The following is a 16,911-nucleotide window of genomic DNA, read 5'->3' as shown; positions in this document are numbered from 1 at the left end:
TCAGATGGAGGAAATAGTCATGACTAAATCTCTGGCGTAAGTCAGGAATGTAGAGCGGAAGGACACGTCTCTTCCCCACAGCAAAATCTCTGGTATCAACAGAAAAGAGCTTCCCAAGTCATTTTTCACCAGTTTAACTGCTAAGTGTTGGTGAAGTGTGGCTTCACCATAATGGATGGGCCTGCACAGCTGAGCTGGCTGAGGGGCAGAAGCATCTGCAAAATGCAAGGCACAACTTGCCCTCTTACAGAACACGTGCCCACCATAGACAAAGCCAGATCCGTAACAGGGTTTTTCTCCTTCTAGGGCAAACTGCAGGCACCATGCCAGTGCTGATGCATCCCAGCACATTTGTTATGCATCTGAGATCTAAGGATGTCACTTGCTGTTCACTGAAAAACAATCTTAAATTGATTAGTGAAGGAAACTGGCCAAAACTGGTTCTCTTATTAAATAAGATCTTCACCTAACGAACTCATAATGAATTTCCTAAATGATTCATTCCATTAAACTAAGCTTTTTAAAATAAGACCACTGTTCAGTGCAGCAGGACAAATACATAATACCATTCTCTTTGCAACTCTCCTCTGCTAAATTCAGTAGATCTCACTGAACCAAGGCCTTGCTGAAAAATAAGTACTTCTTTCAAAAATTAAATTATAAATTTGATTACATTTGAGTAATCAAAAGTACACAATCACCTACAGGTTCCTTGCAGCATTATGTAGAATGATGACCTAGATCCATTTAGCAATACAATAAAATGTTTTCCACTGCTAAAATGGAAGCAACAAAGTGCAATCTGTCATCTGAGCAATCTGGCATCTCACAAGACCCTTACTTGTTTTTAAAATTCAGTCTTGCTGAAATGTTTATACCGTTGAATAATTTTTTGTTCATTTATGTGCATAATGACATTTTGCAAGGAATGGAAAGAAGCTGGAGAGCTGAAAAACTGAAGAACACTGCCTTACTTATAGAAAGAACCAAATAAGAATGAGTAGCAGGCCATTCACACTTGCCCTAATAAATGAAATTGTCAACATTAGTATTTTTGCAGTATGTAAAATGAATTGACAAGGAGAAAAACAGCGCCATTTTTTCACACCCCAGGCAAGATTATTTTACTTGTTTTATCCTAAAATTTCTATAAATACCTCATTTGTGATCAAACCCAAACCCAAAACATTGTACAGTACATAGTTATGACAACCACCTTAGTAGTTCTCACACTGTGAATGAAACAGCAATTATAAAAAAGAGCAATTCTCATTATCACAACTTTATTATTTTCTTCAAGAAGTCACTAGCTAGTAAACTCTTAAAATTCAAGTATAAGTGTAAAAAAACCAAGAACAAGCTGCATGCATGTGATATCAAATAATGCTTCTTGCCTTTCCTGAAGGTAATTAAACAAACAAACAAAAAAGTAATTAAATTCAACTGACCTCTGGTCATTTTGTATGGTCATCATATTAGAATTACCTGCTTTCTAAGCTATTTGTCATAACTAGTTTGAATGGAATTATCCACTGCCTAGATAGATCAGCTATGATGCTGAAGACTTAGGAAGGCATAGATGCCAAAAGAGCAAAAAAAATTTACCGTCTTGGAGAATATTTTGAAAGAATTTTTAAACTCTATTTAATAAAAACACCTCAGCTTTCTACAATACTAGTAACTGTTCACCATAGCTATTTATCAATTACATTGACAATGGAGATACTCTTCATGTTGCTTCTACTTCACTTACCCAATTAATCACTACTTTAGCAGCAGGGAACTTCACTACAGCAGTCTACAGACATAAGAGACTAGTTTTCAGTGTAATGTGTTTGAAGTCCTGACTGGGCAAACCAACATTTTCCTATACTGCCATATATCTGGCCACTTAAACTTAAAGGCAGAGACTGAGTCACATTTGGAGGACTATTTAATTCAATAGGAAAATTCCTAATTGAGCATAAGTATGAATAAGACAGATGTGTCATTTGTGCCTTTCCCCTCTGCAGAGATTTTTGGGATCTTAAAAGTTTCCTCAGACAATTTTGTAGTTATAAGTGACAATGCTTGCATGGATAATAAGCTACTTTTTATTAAAAAATAAAATGATAGCTCATCATCTGGCTTATTTTTCCCAATGGTGTTATATAAAAATAGCTTTCTAAAATAAACCTGCCAATCAGACATCAAGCTATTCACTTTAAAATATTTTTATTCCTTAATGCTTGAAGTCCCCTTTATGTTTTTCTCCTACTTTCTCACTCTGAAAAGGGCAATCATTTCAATGACAAACTTTTTTATTATCAGAGATGGGGTGGTAACATTCATCAATATACAAGTTCCCCAGCAGTTCTTATTAGAGGATATTTTCAATTGCTTTTAGCAGTGTCAGCTTCTAAGAAGTGACAGACTGATGTTTTCCACTCTGAATTTCTGCTTAATAACTTCAACAAAAATGACTCCATTGCTTCTGAACAGGAGACCAGGAAAGAGAACACTCAGCTTTATCCTCAATAAGGAAAATAGTGACCATCTTGTCAAAGAGCTCTAGCACCATCTTGTTTTCAAGCAAGGATCTGGAATTCAGCAGCATCCCAACTCTAGCCACATTGTGAACATCTGAGGAAGAAAGTCTGTAGCAGTTGCGCTGCAAGCAGCTGCTGCCAGAGAATAAATCAGATCCAGCAGCCAGGCTCATAACCAGGCTGTGCTGTGTCTCTTGAATATGCATGGGGTCTATGCTCCTCAGATTATTTGCTTATTTAAAGAAGACTGCAAGTTCATTAGTGTTACAAATCACTATTCGGATCAACAGCATATCTTGCCCAACAAACAGTAGTTTAACTGGTGTGTCTAGACAGCACAGAACAGAAACATATCTGAATGAGCTAATATTTACATATCTTAACAGGTTGGAAGAGATGGCATACTTTGAGATTTCCATGTAGATGATTTGTGTGTGTGTTTTACTTAAAAGGCTTTAATAAATCTGTGTATTTTGATGAAAAAGAAGAGTGGTACACTAGAAAAAAATGCAAAAAATAACCCAAAGCAAAAGGGGTAACAACACTGCCAGGAGGTGCTACACTAAATCTCATCCCAAGACAAGGGCCTTACCCTTCTTGTAAGGAGAGACAGATATCCTTTACCCAAGAGAGAACCATCTGAGTGAAGATGACTGCTGACCTTCTGGGAATTACTGTTCCATGTGCTCCTAAGTACTCAGACCAATACGTAGCTGCTCCAAGTGACTATTTCATTAAAGCTCAGTTAGCTTCCTGCAGCTTTCTAATCTGCAGTAACATCAACATGAAATTGCATTTACATGCACAAAGCAATACAAGTTTATCTATGTTTACTGACTAAACTGACAGTACGTCAGTAGGACTTGCTCGTATTTCTGCAACGTAGAGCCCAAAGACCTCAGCTCTGCTCTGTGAGGTCTGCAACAGTCATTTTTTTCTGTTGAGAGCATCATTTTGCACACAGTGGTGTAGTGCCTCACGGAGCTGATTGGTGATTTGTGGCAGTCTCCAGGCGGCAGCCTGCAGGCTCCCTACTGACTGCTGTGAGCCAGTGCAGGCTGCAACCATCAACACGCAACAAATGGAACAGAGGATCTGGATTAAGTGTTGTGATTACATTATGATGGAAAAACATTGATTTCTATAAGTAACTAATGGCATCCAACAGCATGGCTGGAAGAGCAAGGGAAGGCCAGGAGAGTCTTAGTGCTGAATTTCTGTTGCGAATTGCATGAGCAAGCAGCAGGTGCAGCGCATGTAAATCCTTGTGCTTTTCAGACTGCTCTCCTCGGTGTTTTTATCTCTAGCCCTGAAAGGAGGAGTTTTGTTTCAGACAGATCTGTCGCCCCAGAGACCTGGTTTTGTTCACATCCTTATAATTACGTGTGCCAAGAGGTTTTACGGGAACAGGCTCAGAATGCACTGTGTCCCTGTAATGCTCTGCCACGTTAAGGTGCTGCTGTGCGCTGAACACAAAAACCTGTAGAGATTCCTGAAGTCCACCAGGTTTTTGAAACAAGATTAGCAGCAAAATATGCAAAAGAAGGATCAACAACTTCAAAGTGAGGCAGAAAACACAGTGCCGCCCCACCTCATAACAGCAAACACATTCAGGCATGAGTTTAACAGCACTTAACCTGTAAAAAACAAAATCATGACGCAAGTAATTCTTTGCACTTCCTATAGAGAGAAAATTTCCCAATTGGATTAAAGGGCAGGATGTGTGAAGCTTTCTCAATGGCTTCTGCTGGACTTTTTCACAACCGTGTAGCCTCCTGTTTCACAGGGAGAAAGACAGCTACGAAGGGAAAGAAAATAACGTTGCCAATCTTCCATTTCAGATGAAGACTATGCTGTTTAACTGGGTATTTAAAAACTCACATGTTCTCTGCACCCTGCCACCTCTCTACAATATGTCATACAAATGGCTGGTGGCTGATCCTGCCTGTGCCATGAGAAAGTCCTGCAGATTTCCCACAGAACCCTGCAAAAGAAAAATGAATCTGTTCCCTGATCTTCTGTCTCTCCTCTTCACAGCTTGATCCTTTCTCAACACCCACAAACAACAAATTGCTAGATGTGACAAATAAACTCAGAGATGCACATCATCAATGTGAAGCAGTCAGTGAAGAATGGTAGAGAGATAAAATCTGTTAACTGTTAAAATAAAAGGAAAATAACACCTACTTGAAACACTTTCTCTCTTGTGGAATACTAGTATACTCATTTTCAGCTAATTCCAAATCAAAAGACTCAGAAACCATTAAAAGCTTTTCTGCTTTCTCTCTATCTGCAGCAACAGTACTGGGAAAAGCTTACAAGTCTAAAGCTCTTACAGAGTACCCTAACAACTCCTCATCTTCCACCATCAGACCTCATGCCCTTTCCTCAAAAATTCTGCTTAAAAGGCCTCCACGAGATTCCCTGCCAGACTATTGATCCAGGCCAAGCTGGTCACTCACTTTTCCTGCAGTACAGTACCCTCAAAGAGCTCCAACATCTTTCAGTTGGACTTAATACAAATTCCTACTGAGTGATATCATTTTTCTCATTTTTTTTTGAGGTGATGAAGAGAAAGAACAGTGTCACAATAAAATAAAATAATGAACATAGGCTGGAAAGGGTACAGATAAATGGAACAAGGAAGTTACACACTTCCCTGTAGTCAGTATCACTAATGATTAGTAATGCGGATAAAGGGCATGGCCAGTGAACAGCCAAATGCAGTGGTTTCAGATGGGAAAATAAAATAAAGCAAAATAAATTTTGTGACCTGGTTATGTTGCTTCAAAGTTGAATTTTGCATGTATGATTGATTAAGGTGCCAGAAGGTATCATTTATACTGATTGTGATGATTAATTATAATGATTATAAATTGATTTTAAAAACCAGTTTTCATAAAAATACTAAACTGAAAACAAAACATGAAGATTATATGCATTAATCCAAAAGAATTTTAAAATATTTTTTTTTCAAACTTAGAAACAACTTAATTCAAAAATATTTATTTATTTATTCATTTACTTATTTTATTTATTTATTTATTTTTAAGATCAGCCATTAAATGTATAATTTAGAAGTCTGCACCATAATCAAAGCTGAGACTTTGATATGGCATTTCCATACACTGAATCTTTGAAAACATAAGCAGAGCTAATGTGAAGAGTGAATCCATTTTGGGAGTCTCAGCAAAGACCGAAAAGTGGTCTCTTACAATAGAGATGTTAGCTAATTCAGGGATTACCAACACCCAGAGCCCTAGAAGAACCTTCAATGAAACTGCAAATAGAAGCAGAACATCATACACACAGTGTTTAAGCCAATCGTAATAAGTAAAGCAAATAGTTTTTAAAGTGTTTTAAGTTTAATTTACATGCTTTATACTTCTCCTCCATGCACTTTCATCAGTGCTGTGTACTGACTGCCAAAACAAAATCATAAGACTGAAATTAAAATCAGTGTTCTGTTAACTGAAATTCCAAGATTGGACAGATCTCCTTCTCAAACATATCTTGATATACAGTTTGTAAATAAACCAAAAAAATACAATAATGCACGCAAAATATCTTTTCACTTAGGGATATAGTTTGTACCATCTGAAGAAGTCTGCTAAGCTCTCATACTTCAGCCCTCATGCAACAACTCTGTTGGTCTCAATACTGAGTTTGATACTAGTTTTTCTCCCAGTTTACCACAAAGATAAAAGGTGAAGTATTATTTGGATCACAGAGACTTAAGCACAAATAGTGTTAATTATACAGTGAAAAATACATACTGGCCTAGATACAAATATTTTAAACATTAATTTAGGGATAAAGGAAAGGAAAATCGGAGAGCAGGTCTTTAGACAATTACATGACTTTAGCTAGTATGACTTGGATTGCATTTTCATGATAACAGATCTCTGTAAGTTCTAGTGAGTCTTTGTGTAGCTTTGGAATAGTTATATTACCTGGACATTACTACCAGAAGAATATGAAAGGGAAAGACCCAATAAAAATAAAATTTAAAAGGGAATATCAAACATTAAAAAAAAAAAAAACAATCAGCAAAAAACCAACAGGATTTTATTTTGTGCACTATTTAAATTGTTTTTCATTGCTTATCAGTTCTGACACACTCACAAGTTTGTCCATAAATGCCTTTATTCTGATGCTCTTCTGACTTGCTCTACAAATTCAAGTAATGAAACAGTGTCTCATTCTCAACACTCTATAGTCACAAGCAGCATTTTTGGGGAATTTTACCTATTGCTGCATAAAGACCTTCTCATTCTCAGTTCAGCATCCTATGCTAGTTCCCCACCTATGAGGAGTATTCATAGTCAGGTTGGGTGGAGCTTTGCGTAGTGTGATCTAGGGAGAGTTGCTGCTAACATGACATGGAGGTTGGTCTACATGATCCTTAAAGTTCCCTTCCAACCCAAACCACTCTATGACAGCTTATTTTTCCTGTTTAGCTAGGGCTTATCTGCCATGCTTTTGTCCATGCAGTTTTCTGAGATGCTACTGAAGTTTTTTGCAAATACAGCAAAATTAGAGTACCAAAACAGTTTAGTGTCATCTGTAAACTTGGAGATTTCCCTTACATTGTCTTCTACTGGTCATTCATGAATATGTTTTATAAAGACGCAACACTCCTCCTACACAGGTCGAAACAGATAGAAATTAAACTCAGCCTCTAAAGAACAGTTCATAAGGAAACATCCCCCCAAACTCCTAAATTATCAGTACTGCTTCCTAAAAACACTACCTACCATCAGTCCTCGGATACTGACTACAGAACTTTCCATTCAAAATCAAGTGCCATGACCTGCTGCTGATTCAGCCCACCGGTTGCTGAAGAGCAGTGTTTTTAGCCCAACATTTACTATTAACAAACAACAGAAGCCACATTACAATGATTAGACATGTATTAGGATTCAGAACAGTGGATCACTGACAGACTACAGAAGAAAAATGTTAGCACTGCTCAGAAGTGCTACTACAAGCAATGGAACTTTCAGCCTTTTGTTCTCTTGGCATCTGAGATGATCATTAGTGTTGGAAAAGATCATTAAGGTCATTGAGTCCCACTGATCACAGAAAAAAAACCAAAACCCAAGTTAGTGGTTGAGACTACAATATTTAACCACCTCTTTTCAATGGGTTGAAAAAGAGAGGAAAGTGTGCTGTCCCGAGAGGGAAAAATGCAAGAGAATAATGGTAGGTTCTTACTATTTGCAGATCTAATCACGCTAAGTATTATGTCTCACAGTTAAATGAAAAAGCTTCAGCGTTATTTATTGTACCTATTTTACCATCCAAATAAAGCATTTTTAAATTCTAAAGTAAACAATGAAAATACAGAAAAGTTTCCAGGGTGTTATTATAATCACTTAAGCAGTTATGTTACTTGCCAACCATAAGTACCATGGAGGTCCTATCTGCACCATTAATCTATGTTGAGTAAGAAGGTGATAAAAGAAATGGGTGTTCTTATTCCACCCTCTCACCTTCCCCCAGACCCTACTGAAATAGATATCCGGTGTCTCCTATAAAAGTTGCTTTCAGTTTCTGGCTAGGGAATACCCTCCCACAACCATGGTGGGGAGGTAATGATGGGCTTAAAAGAGCTATGACTCACATCCTGATGCTCTGAAGAGAAAGCCTTCACCCTCCTCCTCTCCTACTATCCGTTCAGAGATAACCATATCCAAGACAACCCCCAAATTAGCATGCAAACCATGTTAGTCCTTTATGTCCTAGAATACTAAATGAGTTTACTGAGTTCTATATTTTTCTAAAGGTACCCAGATCTTGTGTTATCTCAGTAAACCTGACAAATACCATAATTTGATTGCACTTTACTGATTTAAAACAAATAAATAAATAAACTTGCTGCAGAAGGAAACCCTCTATCCTTTCATTACTTTCCTCACTCTCTAAAAGCATCACGCAGAATGTTTTCTTTCCTTATCAATCACTGAATAATTTTTCTTTCGAATGTTGAAAACAAAAGGAAGAGATGTAATTAGGGAAATAACAGTTAATGAGCATCCCATTAAGTAAGTAAAAGCACCTTGAATACCACGTCAAACTTTCTTCCTAAATAATGATGTGTGACTGACTGAACTAGATAGAAAACTTAAAATTCAGGCTGACAATTAACAATTAGTGCACCAGTTACTCACAGATTTTCAAAAGACGGTATATGATATTGTTTTCAGAATGCATCATGAGGGAAAAAAATGCTCAGCCACAGAAAAAAACGCACCAGTTCTTACTTTTTTTTTCTGTGCAGTTGAAAGTCTGCATTTGTATTAATGTGTACAGGTAATAATTTAAGAAAAATAAGATTTAAGACAATTATTGCACTGTCTTTCCCTGATAGAAAACTGCAGTCTTCACCTTTGTCCAAGCATCCTGTTTTCACAACACTCTATGAAACTTAGCCGAGTCCTCTTCTTCCATCAAATCTCTTAGTAAATAGGTTGAAAAGTTGCTAGGATGATCACAGTCAGATCTTCACCAACAGTCTGCTCTACTCATTTCCCAAAGTTTGGAATTATGTGGACTGCATTAATCTTTCTTTCTTTTTTTTCATTTTTCTATCATCCTTCACACTAAGAACTACTCACTACACCAGGATTCTCTATGGTAAAGCAACTTCCTATATCATCTATGCTGTACAAGCTAAAAATACTAAACAATACTGAACAGTGGAGTACTGAGCTCCCAGCTACTATCCGGGCTTTCAGACCACTGACTGTCACTCTTTCAGCATTTAAATTTCAAGACATTTAGTAATCAGCTTGCTGAGGATATACTTCCTCAATATGAAAGTATGAATGTGGTTGGTGAATTGTGTCAAAAGCTCTACCCAAGTAAAGCAAATGTGTATTACCATCTTCTCCTTATTCACATAATCTCGTACTCAATAATTTAATGAAAGATGTCACTCAGAATAGACAGATATGACTTCCTCCTGGTATCCACATAAACTAATAATGTTACCTTTACATGAAAATGAATTGCATAAGATTGTGCTGAAAAGTCCCTCTAGGCCTTCACAGACTGAAGTGATGCTGTAATTCTCAACAATTCGGTACAAGATGGTTTGTTCCTGAACTCAGTATGTTTTCATTAGACACCTGCCAACTCCTGGGCTCTCTGCTTCTCTACAATGAAGCTTCTCTAGAGTCTCAGCATAGCAATCCTTTTACCAAAAAAGATTACAGTGTACCTTTTCAGCCTTCCCCCAACTCTAGAACTCTGTCAACTGGTGATTTCTGCAGGCTACCTTGTGGTCACATTTACCTCCATCTCTTCTCTGTGAGCAGCTAGTCATTGAATACTAATTCCAAATGATCCTTTTGCATTCATATTGAGAAAGTGCCACCAACATAGTCTAGAAACTCTCTTGATTGCTTGCACAATGCCACCGGACTGTGTAGATCATGGCCTTCCATTGGGAGACTTCTTTGTGGATGACTTACTTCACTTTCCTGGTCAGTTGGTCTGCAAGTGACCCTCATCACAACATCACCAATATTACTTTCTCTTCTGATCTTTCTCCAAGGAATGGATTTCCTTTTTGTCGTACAAATACTTTGTGCTAGTGCAACCACATTTATGAGCACTCTCCTTTCTGAGAAGGAACGTTAGAGTCTCCCCTGAAGCCTTCTGTCATAAATATCTCCTCCACAGGCAATTTTTCTTCATTTAATCCGGAAATTAGCTCCCTAACTCCTGACAAATCTTGTTTAATATCCCCCGTTACGTTAGTAATTCTGCCCACAAACATGTCTGTGCCTTCTTGTCAGTTTAATTCCATCACTTCTTAGCAGCCCTTAAAACAAGGTGCTGCAACCCAGGAAGTCAAAGCTTCACTAGTTAACCCTTAAGGGATACCATTTAGCAATAGCACTCCACAGGTCAGGCTTATGGTTGGACTTGGTAATCCCAAAGGCTTTTTCCAACCTAGACGATTCTATGACCTTTGCTCTCAGTTTTGTGGCAATTTTTAAGCTCTTCAAAGTCACGTTATTGGTATTCCCACAGATGAGCAGTCAGGGGCAGTAGCATTGGCCTTAGCAGTCTCTGTGACATCTTACACCTATGTGAGAAGCAAATAGAAGTTTCTACCCAGGAGATGGATTAATTTGCCCTGGACAAGGTGGAGTCAACAGACATGAACATTTTTTGTTTCCTCTTTGTGCTAATCCAATTGCCAAGCCTAATGTGTCCAGAAGGCATTCTTCCCGTAGCAGGACTCACTCATCCTCATTAGTGGTAGCACCAGAGGGAATGGTTTTAAACTACGGCAGGGGAGATTCAAGCTGGACATTAGGAAGTATTACTTCTCAGAAAGGGTGGTCAGGCACTGGAATGGACTGCCCTGGGAGGTGGTGGAGGCACTGACCATGGGGGTGTTCAAGGAAAGACTGGATGTTGTGTTGAGGGACATGGTTTAATGGGAGCTATCGGTAATAGGTGAACGGTTGGACTGGATGATCTTTTAGGTCTTTTCCAACCTTGGTGATTCTATGATTCTATGGTTCTATGATCCTCCTCCACTGCCAGAAATCTGAACAGATTTTCTGGATTAATAATTGCAGTGAGACATGAAAATTTTCTCCTGCTGCCAGAAGTCATGAGCTTCCAGATTCCACCTTCCCAGAAACAATGGAACAGGAGGGAACTGCTACCATTAAAATGGTGAGAAAACACTCATTACAGAAAGCCTGCTAACCATCTGTAAAGAATAACAGTTGCTACAATACAGTAAATTAGAATGTCAGACAAAGAAGCATTCCTAAGTAGTGAGAGATGTTTCAGGTAAGATCTTACTTTGTTTCCAGTCTCCCTGAGGGAAGACATAGTCTGAAGAGAAGACTGTGTCAGACAGACATAGTTTTATAACAGGAGCATGATTTTATATCAGAAATAAAACAAAGCTGCTCCTGAAAATTGTGCATACCTTTGCAGGCTCTCAGCCATGGATCAGTATTTTATTCCCTCATTTACAGGTAGTCCTAGTGTTCCCACACTAGAATGCTTGGTATTGTATAACTAGTTATGAAAGCAGTTTGTTCAGTGGCCAAAGGAAGCTTGGCTAGTAATGACTCTTTCCTTACTTCCTTTGCAAAGGGTTATTTCTTCTCTTATAGCCCCAGAGTTTTTCAGCTTTGCATAATCTTCAGCTTTTAACAGTAGTCAGAAGTCAAGATTTCTCCTATCTAACCAGTCTTAACATTTGATCGAGATTTTTCCAGTTTATAGCTACCATATTTGAGTCATAATTGATAATTTTTCATGACCACAGAAAAAAACCCTAAAATGTGGTCAATCTACCACAAAAGACCTCTATAAAGAGAAACAGGCACTGTCTTTTAAACACATCTGAAGTTTGAAATGATGAATATCTGATCAAAAAGCAGACAGCCTTGGCACTAACACCAAACTTAATCTGTATGATACAATCTGTCTTTGAGTCTTGTAGTGATATGGGAATAAATGACAGCATGTCCCTGCAACTTGGCTCCTCTGTTGAGTCAATCCTCATTTGGGATGAAGCTGTGTGTGAGGCGGACTCTGTGGAAGGACTACTAACATATTGGGACAGCATCAGCAGAGAACAGCTGGAAAGATGACCCAAGAGTTCTCTCATTTTCAGAAAAAGCACAAAAGCACCTTCCTAGACAATAGAAAACTAGAGATGGGATATCCAAACAGAGCTGCAGATCTCTCAGCCATTTTTCATACACAATTACTCTCGCATGGGACAGTCTACCCTCTGTTACGTCTGTGCTTTGATGTTTCTGTTTGAAATATGTATCCCCTCTATGTCAGCTGTTTCATTTCCAAGTTTACCTCCACGTTTCCCTTTGGAAGTGAGTGGGGTGCAGGAACCTTAACTGGGCAGCCAGCTGTAAAGAAAGTGGCATATTACTGTCAAGAAGGAAGAGTTACAAAGGATCTCTCTCAGAATTTTCAGAAAGAGGAAAAAAGGAACTTAAGCTGCAGAACAGGACATTCTGTACAAGAATGTGAGTGAGAGAAATAGGCTTGTTCTGTCCCTGTGGCTTTTCAGATGCTTCTGCTGGCTTCACATTGACTGCTGAAGACATGTTTAAAAACTCTGCAGAGGATGAAGCCTAACTTACCAAATGGATCCTTGTGTTGGAAGTGACCATTTTAAGCAAAACTACTTTACTTTGAATTTATAAAAAATGGAATACAGAATTCTACCATGCTTTAGCAGAACAAGTGACAAATTCACTCAAAAGGTCGTTAACTTGTTCAGACTGATTAAAAGTATTCATTCAAATGCGCACGTAAGCTAGATGTGTTAATGAATTCAGTAATCAGCCTGGATAGTACATATAACAACTGTATTTGTCTGATATTTATTTACCTGAAGACAAGGACTCCCTCCTTTAAAACACAAATTAAATTATATTTTAAAATATAAAACAACTCTTCTTTGGGAGAGGAGCTTTATTTTTATTTTTTAATATGAAGCCAGAGGAGCTATTTCCTCAACTGGAAATATGATGAGTCGAATGCAGTGATGATGTTACTAAAAGTGCAGGTTAGATGCTGGATATATTTGGCTTCCAGTGTTGAGGCATCTTAACTTTCTCAATCTAGAACTCAGGAGAATGTCAAAAGAGCATTAATTACTTCTTTAAGACTATGAAGGAGTATTTTAGGGGAAGAAACATAGAGGTAGGTAAAATTAGAACAAGCTTAAACAAATCTGATTTACAAAGCCAACCCAAACTTCCTAATCTTTCTATGTTCTGCTGATGCTTTCCTGTGCTCAATGAATGCCAAAGATGTTCAGAAAACAAAGATCTGCAGCCAAAATCCCAATACTACTGACTTCAAACTACAGAGTACGTACAAGACAGAGCTGGGTAGAAGAGTACTCTCACTTCTCTCTGCAACTGCCTGTGGATTCTCAGTAAAGTCTGGCTCGCCCCTTGTGACAAGGAAGGTGGTACACAGGAGACCAGGCCTAGAAGAAAATCTAGTAGAAAATGTGAATGTACTAGTCTGTGACTGCTGGTGGTCATTCATGGTAGTAGAGACTGTATTTGCCCAACTCATACACACAAATGCAAAGCAAAAACAAAAGCCGCAGAAGCTGATATTCAGCTCTATGACAGAAAAATCCATGGTGTCTTAAGAGTGATTATAAGTGAATGTTTTCTCAGTTTTCTGATGTTCCAGTCAGATTTTCCTTTTTAACACAAATCAAAGCCAATTATACTCACTTTCTGAATATAACAAAAACATTGCAATAACTCAAGTACTGAAAATGCCAACATACTATTTTCTCTAGCATTTTCTCAGTGTTCCTTCATGCACACAGAAAAACATTTCAAAGCAGTTCTCCATTATGTAACTGCAGGGCTTTTAAATGTTATTCATAGTCAGATATTTAAACATGCTAAATAGTAAATTACTTTTCTGAGGATGCTTTGATATTCTTTCCATCATTCTTCTACCATTTGAATAAATGAGAACAAATCAACCTTTTGGGACAACCAGGCACTTTCTTTCAAAGTAAATTCTGCTACCATGGAAAAAATACTGTTGTTTATGAGAAATAAATCTGAGCAATTTGGAGGCTCCAAGATTTTCTTTCTCACCAGAACTCACTTTCTTAAGCTGAAAATCCAAACCTGTCTGACGTGCTGTTCAGCAAAGTTTTAGATTTCTGACAAATTCAGATCAGATCTTAGGAGGACTACTTGACGTTGCAGCTCTCATTTCTGAAGCACCAAATCTTTTCTGTCTTGAGAAAGACATCCAGCAGTCTCTCAGATTGAGGTAAAAGTAACATGAATCAGCTCAGCAAGAACATTAAAGCAGAAACTGCTGAAATCTTATAAAACTACTACACGCATATAATCGAGTGATGCCTCCTGAAGAGACCAAATCTAAAATCCTGTGAGAAAAGCCAATCTATTTCTCCATTTAAATATTTTGTTTGAAATACTTTAAGCTCACTTAAGCACAGGTAGCTGCACATCGTTTTTTTTCCCTTGAAGAAAAAGGAAAATCAATCAGAAAGCAGATATTTTTGTAAAGGAGAGGGCATGGGATAAGATTTATTCTTGTACTTACAGGTACTCAAAACCAATAGAGTTGACATGTGAAAGAGCCTGAAGTGTGAACATTTCAATGTTTCTGCTATCAAAAACAACAGTTTTAAAATACTGACCCATTCTGAAAGGCAGCACATCATTACTGCATCATTTTTCTGTGTGGAAACTTTGCAAGCTCACATTTATCATGTCACATTTAATGTTTTGAAACTGTGGAATAAGGATAGATTAAGAAGGGAAAAGCACATTTTCATCCTACAGGGACTTGCAAGATTGCAATGATGACAATTCATCCAGCACCTGATGCTTCCTTGAAATCACAGCAATGAACCTCCTCAGCATTTTTCAGAGTTTACTGTATTCTACCAGATAAAATTTATCATGAAATAAGTAGTGGCAGTCATTACTGATCATCTGAAAGATAAAAATGTCTCAGCTGAACCCTTGGTCACATTATAGTATCTGGATGCATAGCCCACATCTTTTTTTGTGACTAAAAATACCCAGACGCATAGCAACACATGCTCTACAATATACAGTCTAAACAATTTTTAAGCTGAGACAGGGAAAAAAAATAATCTCTTTCAGTTTTGATATTCCTTCCTAAAGGAATCTTAACACTGGTTTCATTACTTCACAAAAAACATTTTGAAGTTAACACCAAAATTTTCTGTAGAAAGCTATCGTTCTCAATGTTTGATCTAGTTGCATTTGTCCCCACGGTTTATATGGGGTATAAGATTTTCTAAGAAAAACATGTGAATTTTCTTTTGATAATTCATGACGCAACTGCATTACTTTGCCATATCTTACTGAGCCAAGGAAAAGAACTGCAAACATTCAAGAAAGTCAAGAATGCCATCATGAAGTTAAACTGCCCATAATTTGACCTAACCAAAACTGTATGACTAATCGGGCGTTAATAAACTGCTAGGCGAAATAATCTTAAAACTCAACTGTATTGAGCAGCAAGGGCAGCCTTAGGTTCAGAGTAAATACTTGATAGAAATTTTCTTAAAATTAAAACTGTAAAACTTACTGAAGACACAATATAGTCCATAGTTATCAACATTAGACACTTGCACAAAGAGATACTTCTCATAAAAGCTACAGATAATCGAGGATATGAACCAGAAGCAATTCAGGACTTTAATATAGATAAACATGACTTGAAGCAAAGTACCATCTAATTTGTGGCTGATTCCCAAAACACTAACAGTAGAAGACTCAACAGATGTGTTCTCAAAATTATTTATTACCTGTCAGAAAAGAAAATGTGACTTAAAATTATTCTTTGCTACCGTCCCCCTAAGGTAAGGGGTTTTAGAACAGACCAAAAAAGTGAATGCTATGAAGGCAGTGTCAAAATAAAATGACCTTTTTGTGGAGCTATGGTTTACGTGATAAAGAAACAAACTCTAATATTGGTGAAGTGATGCAGTAATAGTGCATGACTGCAAAGCAGCTGGATTTTGACTTTCAGTTTGACTTTCTGCAAAGTTATCCCCTACATCAGTGAATAATTAAAAAAACACAAAAAAGGAGTTCATCATGTTTGATCTCTGTAAATCAAAGAAACCAGAACAACACACTGCGGCCAAGCTTCTCAAAAGCAAGTCAAGGAGATCATTAAGTCCAAACTAACTGACAATCTTCTCTTTATCATGAAACACAGATTAAGGCAACACAATGTAAATAATAATCAGGTGAAAGTGTTAGCACTTCCAAATTGAGTCTTTTCATCACAAAGAGATGTAGATGCTCAGCAGCAGTTCTAGTCTTGCTCTAAGTTCATAAGTTGAAAATGGGGATGTAGAAGAAAGCTTTAATGGCATTCAGTATACATCAAAAGACTGTGACAAAAAGCAAGTCTTTGTGGAAAAATTCATAAGATTCTCACAGTTGTGCACACTGTCTGGCAATGCCTGAGAGCTGGTCTATTATTATCTACTTTATTGCCAATTAAGTTATTGTGTTGATTGCACAAACACTGTTTCTCATTGCTCTCAAAGATGGAGACCTACAACCTGTGTGGACCTGCAACAACCCCTGTCCAAGCATCATCTTCTGATGACCTACTGCAGGATGCCCAACAGTTTAAGAGTTAAGGCAAATGCTCCATTCAGTACAGGCTGGAAGGCAAAGGTTGCTGAGAAACAGTAAAAAGTTTCATAGTGCAGAAGTCACAAGAAGGAGGTTGGCAGATGATACCACCTACTGTTACAAATAGCATCCTCGTTTGCTTACCAGCCCTGTAGCTGCAGGATAATATACTCTTATCA

At 37.7% G+C, this 16,911-nt stretch overlaps 1 protein-coding gene across 12 annotated transcripts in view; it reads right to left on the bottom strand.

Moving 5' to 3' along the window:
* Positions 1 to 16,911, bottom strand: part of CADPS2 (calcium dependent secretion activator 2) — a 278,795-nt gene that overhangs the window by 163,972 nt on the left and 97,912 nt on the right. The window lies entirely within an intron of this gene.

Source organism: Coturnix japonica, chromosome 1 (genome assembly GCF_054131305.1).
Source record: "Coturnix japonica strain WE chromosome 1, WE-NBRP24, whole genome shotgun sequence".
NCBI classification, from domain to species: Eukaryota; Metazoa; Chordata; class Aves; order Galliformes; family Phasianidae; genus Coturnix; species Coturnix japonica.
The sequence above is the reverse complement of the archived record's forward strand: the minus strand, read 5'-3'. Positions and strand labels throughout refer to the sequence as shown.